This window comes from Copadichromis virginalis, linkage group LG7 (assembly GCF_057382275.1).
Source record: "Copadichromis virginalis isolate Kocher_CV1m ecotype Utaka linkage group LG7, C_Virginalis_male_GT1.1, whole genome shotgun sequence".
NCBI classification, from domain to species: Eukaryota; Metazoa; Chordata; class Actinopteri; order Cichliformes; family Cichlidae; genus Copadichromis; species Copadichromis virginalis.
In genome coordinates this window covers 5,154,854-5,163,023 of record NC_140624.1, presented here as the reverse complement: position 1 = coordinate 5,163,023, position 8,170 = coordinate 5,154,854, and the positions used below count along the sequence as shown (strand labels likewise).

Sequence of the window (8,170 nt, the reverse complement as noted above, 5' to 3'; positions counted from 1 at the left end):
ACTGTCTTTTCCACAGCTGCTGATTCTTGCTGGGTGTGGTTACCACTACTATACTTTTGCTTCGGCCGCTGTGCTTGTGGGGGGCGGTTGGTCCAGGTCCGTAGCCACCTGTATTAACACACTAAGAGATTTATTTAATATCAACTTCATCACTGTTAAATAGACCGGCAGGCAACACGCCCACCTTTACAGTGCAGACTGCATGCCAGTCTCCCAACACACTCCTCTCTCTGCTTCTCAATAATTCTCCACTCTCCCTCTATTTCTCCTTTCTCTACGTCAGTTTTAAAACCCAACATATTTCACACCACTACTCATCTCTTACTACTTTAACTCCTCTATTCCTTTTTTCTTACACCACAGAGTATTACACCCAATTATGCCCGTCTATCTCTATGTGGCTACAAATTCCCTCTTTATTTAATTTCACACTCGTCAGGGGAGAGGCAAACAGCAATTTCAATCACTGAAACGAGGAATTCAACCTTTCTCTTTTACTAATATAGAACTCAACCTTTGTTCGCAAAATGTGTCTTGTTCTAGTCCAGAATAAATGTAAACCCATGATTACACAGAAGTTTCAGTGTTACTCTGTAGCTATGTGGGGGTTCTAACGTCCCAAGTCGCCACCTCGGCTAACCAGACGCCGCTGGACCGGCCTGTGCGTCCACAGACAGGGGGGTTGCCACACCATGAACAAACTTAATTTCCACAGGTCCACTAGGCATCAACCTTTGATCCTAAAATGTGTCTTTGCTCTAATGTCCTCCCATTCACACATCAACCGTCACTGTCACCATGTTCATATTTCACACACAGAAACACACAAAGAGCGCGTCTCACAAGCAGAAACACACACAGAAACCTCTGAGCTCACCTTTGAAAATGCAAGCACACCATAAGCCAGACTCTATTTCACCTCTATTTCATATGCTAAACTTTGGCCGCGTCTTAGAAGTTTTCCCCATTTCTTGCAACAGAAGCCAGTCATAGACAAAGTTAAATGTGGAGGGTAACGTGGGCTGCAACTCTAGTCTCAACGTAGAATGTTTTTAGTATCTTGCTAGAGCCAGTTCCTATGACACACTGGAAATCAGCCTCAACTTATGTTGTTAGTATCTCGCGCCGAAAACCAGACATCGACAATTTAATGTGAAAATACGTGTAACTCAGCGAACAGATTAATTTGGAAAGCCCAATATGCACATTTGGTATTTATAATACAACAGGATGTGCTTACCTTTTTATATTTGGACCGGTCCTCTGTTCGCCTCGCCCCACGATCTCACCACAGGCCAAATCTGCCCCTCCTCAGCACGCCAAAGATCCGGGTCACCAGGCACCAAGTTGTTAAAATCTCCCAATTCTTTTAATCTTTGGGCTGAAGGAAGGACAATACTCGGTGTATAAATGCTCAATCAACAATCCTTTATTCCCATACAATTCAACACTTATGAGCACAAGCCATCCGGATGGGGAGACATGCATGAAGAGGGTCACAGCAAATCTCAAAATGGTGACGGGCTACTCCGCTTTTTATAGTCTCTAGTGGCCCCCACCCAGTCGTAAAAGCCTAAACATTCACATTCTTTCTCTGTTACGGCGCCTAAGTTATGACCTCGGCTCCCTGTCTTTCTGCTCTCTGTAAAGGTGGGGGTATGGAATGTGGTCTGTCTCTTCTATTATCAGCACAAGGTCCTCTGCACACAACATTCTCTTCATGATTCAGCAGTATGAAATGTCAAGAAACAGTGTAACACATTCACAGCAGATCAAGGGTACAGGGTAATGCACACCTGTCTAACAAATCCAAAAATGGTCACATTCTTTTAACCCAAGAATATAATGGAAACTACCGCACACAATCTAGACTAAAGGATATTATATGACCTACAGCAGTATCCTAATTCAACTACTTTAACTACAAATATAAGATAACATATGATAAGAGAATAATCTCACAATCTAAATAAAATGAAATTACTACACCACATCTAGTGCTGAAATTCGTGCTTGATCACACCCTATATTATGATAAAACCAAAAGTAAATCAAATGTAACTGCTTATATTATTGAACTGAACCAAGAACCACTTAAAAATCTTATAAATCCTGCTTCACACCACAAAACTGAAACAAATCCCCCCCGTATTTATCACTCAATCTTACCCTGCCGACTGAAGTGCCGGTCTAAATCATGCATGATTTGTCTCTTCTATATCAGAACCCAGCCAAACATCAAACATTCACCGTAGTCATTCAAAACTTTATTTGTAATATTATAATCAGCCAAATCAGCGTCTTAATTATAGGCATGTATCATTGTTTGCAACAGTGTTTATAAAGCCGTTAATACTCTAAGCGTTTCACCGCCTCCTCTCACACCAAACTCTCTTATTTTATATTACAAAGACGTCTTATATTTACAATCACTCTCAGGCCTGACAGCTTTAGCGCCTAAACAATTTCGACAAATTTAAGTTAATGGTCCAACCGATAAAGTCCAACTTTTTTGTGATCAGTTAACCAGTATCTGTCCAACAGTTTCTGGCCTCATCTCTAAAATCCCTAACTCAATTTAAAAGTGTCCAACACCCAAGGTCCAACCTTTGCTGCCCAAAAAAAAAAAAAAAGCGCAGATACCATTCCAAACAGTAAAGAGACTCAAATTCTTAGCTTATTCCAGGATGCCCTGTACCCCACAGTCAAGCCAAACTGAACTAACCCTGTTCGCCAACAGGTCAAGGTCGCACGTCCGCGACCAGGAGGGACCGTAACGTCCGGGCTATGCGCTTCCTAGCAGTCCAAGATGGCTCCACGGTAGGCAGCCTGTTTCCTCAGCTCCCAGCTTTTTTCTTTCATTTCTGTTTTTTCTTGTGCTTTAAGTTGTTTTTACCCGACACTCTTGGTTGTGTTTTATTTGTTGTGCAACGGGACATGGACCCACAAATTTTCGTGAGAGATAGTAGTATGTCTTCTACTCTTTTTGGGACTTTTTTACCACCACTTCTGGAGAATCTGTAAGCCAAGCCATTGTTTACAGTAGGGAGCAGCTGCTAGCACTGGGCAACAGGAAAGTACTCCCGGAGGAGCGACCCAAGATTCTGAAGGAATTACGACGTTGGAGGAGGGGACGCAGGGCTGGAGTGAAATACCAGGAAAGAAGGAGACGGTACAAACCAAGCATTCCATCCATTCTCATGGGTAATGTAAGATCTTTACCCAACAAGATGGAAGAGCTAATCCGATTGTTCAGTCTGACGTCACTAGCCGTGTCTGGGTCTAAACTCCACTGCAGGTCCATATATCAAACGATCACTATGGCATTACTGAGAGTTGAAAAACTGTCTTAAGTCTTTCATCTTTAATAAAATGATCAGCGTTCTGCTCTACCAGGTGTAACAATTGAGTTTAACATCCAGGCATCCATGAAAACGGAATTTATGACATTTAACGGAGTTAGAAGTTAGCAGGGAATTAGCTCGCTAGCTTCTATCTAAATACAATATAGCATGTCCTGACTGCGGGGTTTTGGAAACAAATTAAAACGTACAGCTCTGCTATCACTTCCAGCATAAATGAAGACAGAAAACTAAACAGCAGTGACGTTTGTAGGGTTACTGAAGTTGGGCTAGCTGGTATATAATGATGTGCTACGTGACCGCTAGCGACACAGCTATGTTAGCATAATATAAACAAGCTAACTTTTTTAACGTGAGTGTTCTCGGTGGTCAGGAACAAATGTAATCGCATGGCAGGATGCTGTAAAAGGACCAAACTTCAGCCAGGAGAACAACTGAGATAATCCATCCACAATACGAGGTTAGTCATTCATATACTGCTGCATGGGCTGGGCTGTAGTTACATCCATCCATCCATCCATCCATCCATCCATCCATCTTCATCCGCTTTATCCGAGGCCGGGTCGCGGGGGCAGCAGCCTAAGCAAAGAGGCCCAGACCTCCCTCTCCCCAGCCACCTCCTCCAGCTTATCCGGGGGAATACCAAGGCGTTCCCAGGCCAGCCGAGAGATATAATCTCTCCAGCGTGTCCTGGGTCTGCCGCGGGGCCTCCTCCCGGTGGGACATGCCTGGAACACCTCACCCAGGAGGCGCCCAGGGGGCATCCTTGTCAGATGCCCGAACCACCTCAGCTGGCTCCTTTCGATGTGGAGCAGCAGCTGCTCTACTCTGAGCCCCTCCCGGATGGCCGAACTTCTCACCCTATCTCTAAGGGAGAGGCCAGCCACCCTTCGGAGGAAGCTCATTTCTGCCGCTTGTATCCGCGATCTCGTTCTTTCGGTCACTACCCACAGCTCGTGGCCATAGGTGAGGGTAGGGACGTAGATCGACCGGTAAACTGAGAGCTTCGCTTAGTTACATCCTAAGGTTTTAAAAACTGAGCTTAAATAAATGATTAGTGATAATAAAAGCCGAGGGAGGTCAACAGGGATCACTGACTGTTTTAGGAGCTTTTTGAGATCAAATAGAAGAAAATACATAACATTAAACATGTTAACAACACAAAAGCCATATTAAACGCAGACTACTTTAGACCCGGAAGTAGGATTCGTCGCGTCATCACTGAACAACCGGATTGCGCTAACCAGACTGCAGTGGGAGTACAAGCAGAGCAGCCTCCTCCTGTTTACCGAGACATGGCTCACGGACCACACACCGGACACTGTCATAACTCTGGATGGCTTTCAACTGGTTAGAGCGGACCGGAATGCAATGGAGAGTTGTAAGAGGAGAGGTGGGGGACTAGCAATGTATGTCAACGAGAGATGGTGTAACCCCGGGCACATCACTGTGAAGGAACAGAGCTGTACCAAAGACAATGAACTGTTGGCAGTTAGCGTCCGGCCATACCACCTGGCCAGGGAATTTTCACACATTATTGTGCTGACTGTTTACATCCCACCCTCGGCCGACGCTACAGCAGCCTGTGATTACATTCACTCCACTGTCTCTCAGCTACAGATGGCACATCCGCAGTCCCTCATTATCATTTCTGGGGACTTCAATCATGCCTCACTAGCTGTCCCTCTCCCAAACTTCTCCCAGTACGTTGACTGCCATACGAATGTGACAGGTGAGACCTGGAGACTTGGGACCACCCCTGGTGGGCGGAGCTGGTCTTCGCTCCTTTCATAAGCGCAGGTGTGGGCAATTGGGTATTCCTCTGCAAACCTGAAACTGCGAGTGCTTGGTCCGAGTTGGGCAAGTTGGTGTTTCTTAACTACGAAAGTCTGATACGGGTCTTCCCCTAAACTTCTGTTAGAACGGTGGGAAACATTGCTCCCGTGAGAACGGTATAGTGGACTTCATCGCCACTGACCCACATTTATTAGGGTGTGACACGAACTTGTGGACAGGTAACAAAACCAATTCAGTGGAGGAATATTCCTGTGTTTTATTGTCCAGCTAGTGATCTCCTGCCTTTTATTCACAGAGTACCGAGCTGCTGCTTTGCCAGGTGGATTTCTGGCTGCGGGCAAAGGACCCGACACATCAGTGTGTTTTAATTTGTTTTAAACTGGTGTAAGCCGACAGACTGACTGCTGCGGCTGTCGATGGTTTTGGTTTTTTGTTTTACTTTTTCTGTATCAGTAGGCACCACAGATATTGATTCGCAGGCGGTGAAGGCGCTGCAGGGAAAACAAATCCTTTTTTGTCTCCCCGCTCTTGCATGCACAGCGGGGGGCCCGAGTGAAGACGGCACCGAAGATTTGCCTTTTTTTTCTATAGTGTTTTACCCATTTGGGGTCATGTGTGAGTTGCCGTCCATTTTTAACCTGTGTGCTATGTCGATTTGTTTTTAAACTGTTCTCCGCAGCGCTTGTCCTGCCTCACGGGCAATCGTACAGTCTTATCGTTTTTTTAATAAGGTAACGTTTTTAATTGTTTTTAGGTGCTGCTGTTACACTGTTTCTTTTATTTTGTATTAAAAATTAAACTCTTTTAAACTGACTGTGCGCCTACGGCTCTGTCCTATTTTAAATAGGTACCTACCACGGGTCACAAATGGGACAGCAAAACCCTGGATCTATTGTTTGCCAACACAAAGCAGGCTTACAGTGCATCACCCCTCCCCCCGCTTGGCCACTCAGACCACAACCTGGTCCTTCTCCACCTGGTCCTACTCCACCTCGCCTACACTCATATGGTGAAGAGGAACCCCCCCCCCACAAAGAAGGTGATAAGGGTGTGGTCTGAGGAATGCACTGAGGCCTTAAGAGACTGTTTTGAATGCACAGACTGGCAGGAACTCTGCAAGCCTCACGGTGAGGACATAGACGCCCTCACTCACTGCATCACGGACTACATTAATTCCTGTGTTTAGAACACTGTGCCTACCAAGAAGATACAGTGTTTCTCAAACAATAAACCGTGGGTCACCCCAGAACTGAAGGCCCTGCTGAACAAGAAGAAGAGTGCTTTCTGGTCGGGAGACAAGGAGGAACTTAAGTCCAAAAGGATCTTAAATACAAGATCCGAGAAGGCAAGGAGTGCTTCAGGAGGAAGATGAAAAACCAACTCCAACAGAAAAACGTCAGAGAAGTCTGGAGGAACATGAAACAAATCTCTGGACATTTCCAGGACAATGGAGGAGCCACAGTGTCTGCTGGCCGGGGGTGGGCTAACGACTTGAATCTGTTTTTTAACAGATTTGACAATGGCCCACTTTGGCCCACTTATCACCTCTCCCACCCCCCAGGTTCCATTAACCCCCCCTCCATTTGCCCCCCCCCCTCCGGGTGCAATGCCATTGTCACCTGAGCTCTCCTCTCACCACAACTCTGCTTCACCCCTATCTACACATCTATCCACAACAAAGCGAGCCCCACCCCCCACTCCAGCCCAGCCTCACATCTACTGTAGCTCGTCCACAGAAGGACTGGTAGCTCCCCTTACGATAAGGGTTCAGATCGCGCGAACAGGTGTGGGACTAAAGCTCTGGGTAGCTCCCCAACTGGGTCTAGACTGGGTCTAGAGAGTATTTTAAATTCAGGGAATTTAAAATAGAAAGTAGCTCGTCCACAGAAGGACTGGTAGCTCCCCTTACGATAAGGGTTCAGATCGCGCGAACAGGTGTGAAATGTGTGTGTTTAGTTAGTTAGTTTGTTTGCTTGTTTTAATCAATTTTAAATCATGCTTTTTATTTGTTTTTGTTTCTAATGTCTCTGTAAAGCACTTTGAATCACCTTGTTGTTGAATTGTGCTATACAAATAAATTTGCCTTGCCTTACTTCACAGCTGATCAGGTGAGAAATCAGCTCAAGAGGACGAAGGCAAGGAAGGCAGCAGGTCCGGATGGAATCTGTTCCAGACTGCTCAGGGACTGTGCAGACCAGCTCTGTCAGGTGGCCCTGTACATCTTCAACCTGAGCCTGAGGCCTGGAGAGGGTTCCTGAACTGTGGAAGACTTCCTGTGTGGTTCCGGTGCCAAAAATCGCACACCCCAGGGAGCCCAACCACTTCAGGCCTGTTACCTTGACTTCTCATCTGATGAAGACCATGGAAAGGCTCATCCTGCACCACCTTCAGCCACTGGTAGGCTTAGTGTTGGACCCCCTGCAGTTCGCCTACCGTTCTGGAATTGGGGTGGATGACACTGTCATCTACCTGGTACACCGATCCCTCTCTCACTTAGAGCAGGCGGGGAGCACTGTGAGGATCGTGTTTTTTGACTTCTCCAGTGCTTTCAACACCATCCAACCCGCACTACTGAGAGGGAAGCTGGAGGGAGCCGGAGTAGGCAAACAGCTGACTGCATGGACCATCGACTACCTTACCAACAGACCACAGTATGTGAGGCTCCATGACTGTGTGTCTGAGGTGGTAATCTGCAGCACGGGGGCACCACAGGGCACGGTCCTCTCACCTTTCCTGTTCAGCCTTTACACTTCAGACTTCTGTTATAATTCGGACGATTGCCATATACAGAAGTTCTCAGATGATACAGCCATCATTGGATGCGTATCAGACGGGAATGATCAGGAATACAGGGGGGTCATCAGTGACTTTGTTGGCTGGTGTGAGACCAACGTACTCCAAATCAACGCCGGCAAGACAAAGGAGATGATCATAGACTTCAGGAGGAAGTCACCCCCTACAACACCGGTGAACATCCAAGGGAAAGACATTGAGATAGTGGACTCTTATAA

The 8,170-nt window shown here is 46.3% G+C and overlaps 1 long non-coding RNA gene across 1 annotated transcript; it reads left to right on the top strand.

Annotated features, from left to right (window-relative positions):
- The first annotated feature begins 5,099 nt into the window (after window positions 1-5,099).
- Window positions 5,100-5,973, top strand: LOC146704269 (uncharacterized). Its single transcript, XR_014921649.1, has 2 exons — window positions 5,100-5,377; window positions 5,455-5,973. It is a non-coding gene; the product is annotated as an uncharacterized LOC146704269 (long non-coding RNA).
- The last annotated feature ends 2,197 nt before the right edge of the window (window positions 5,974-8,170 follow it).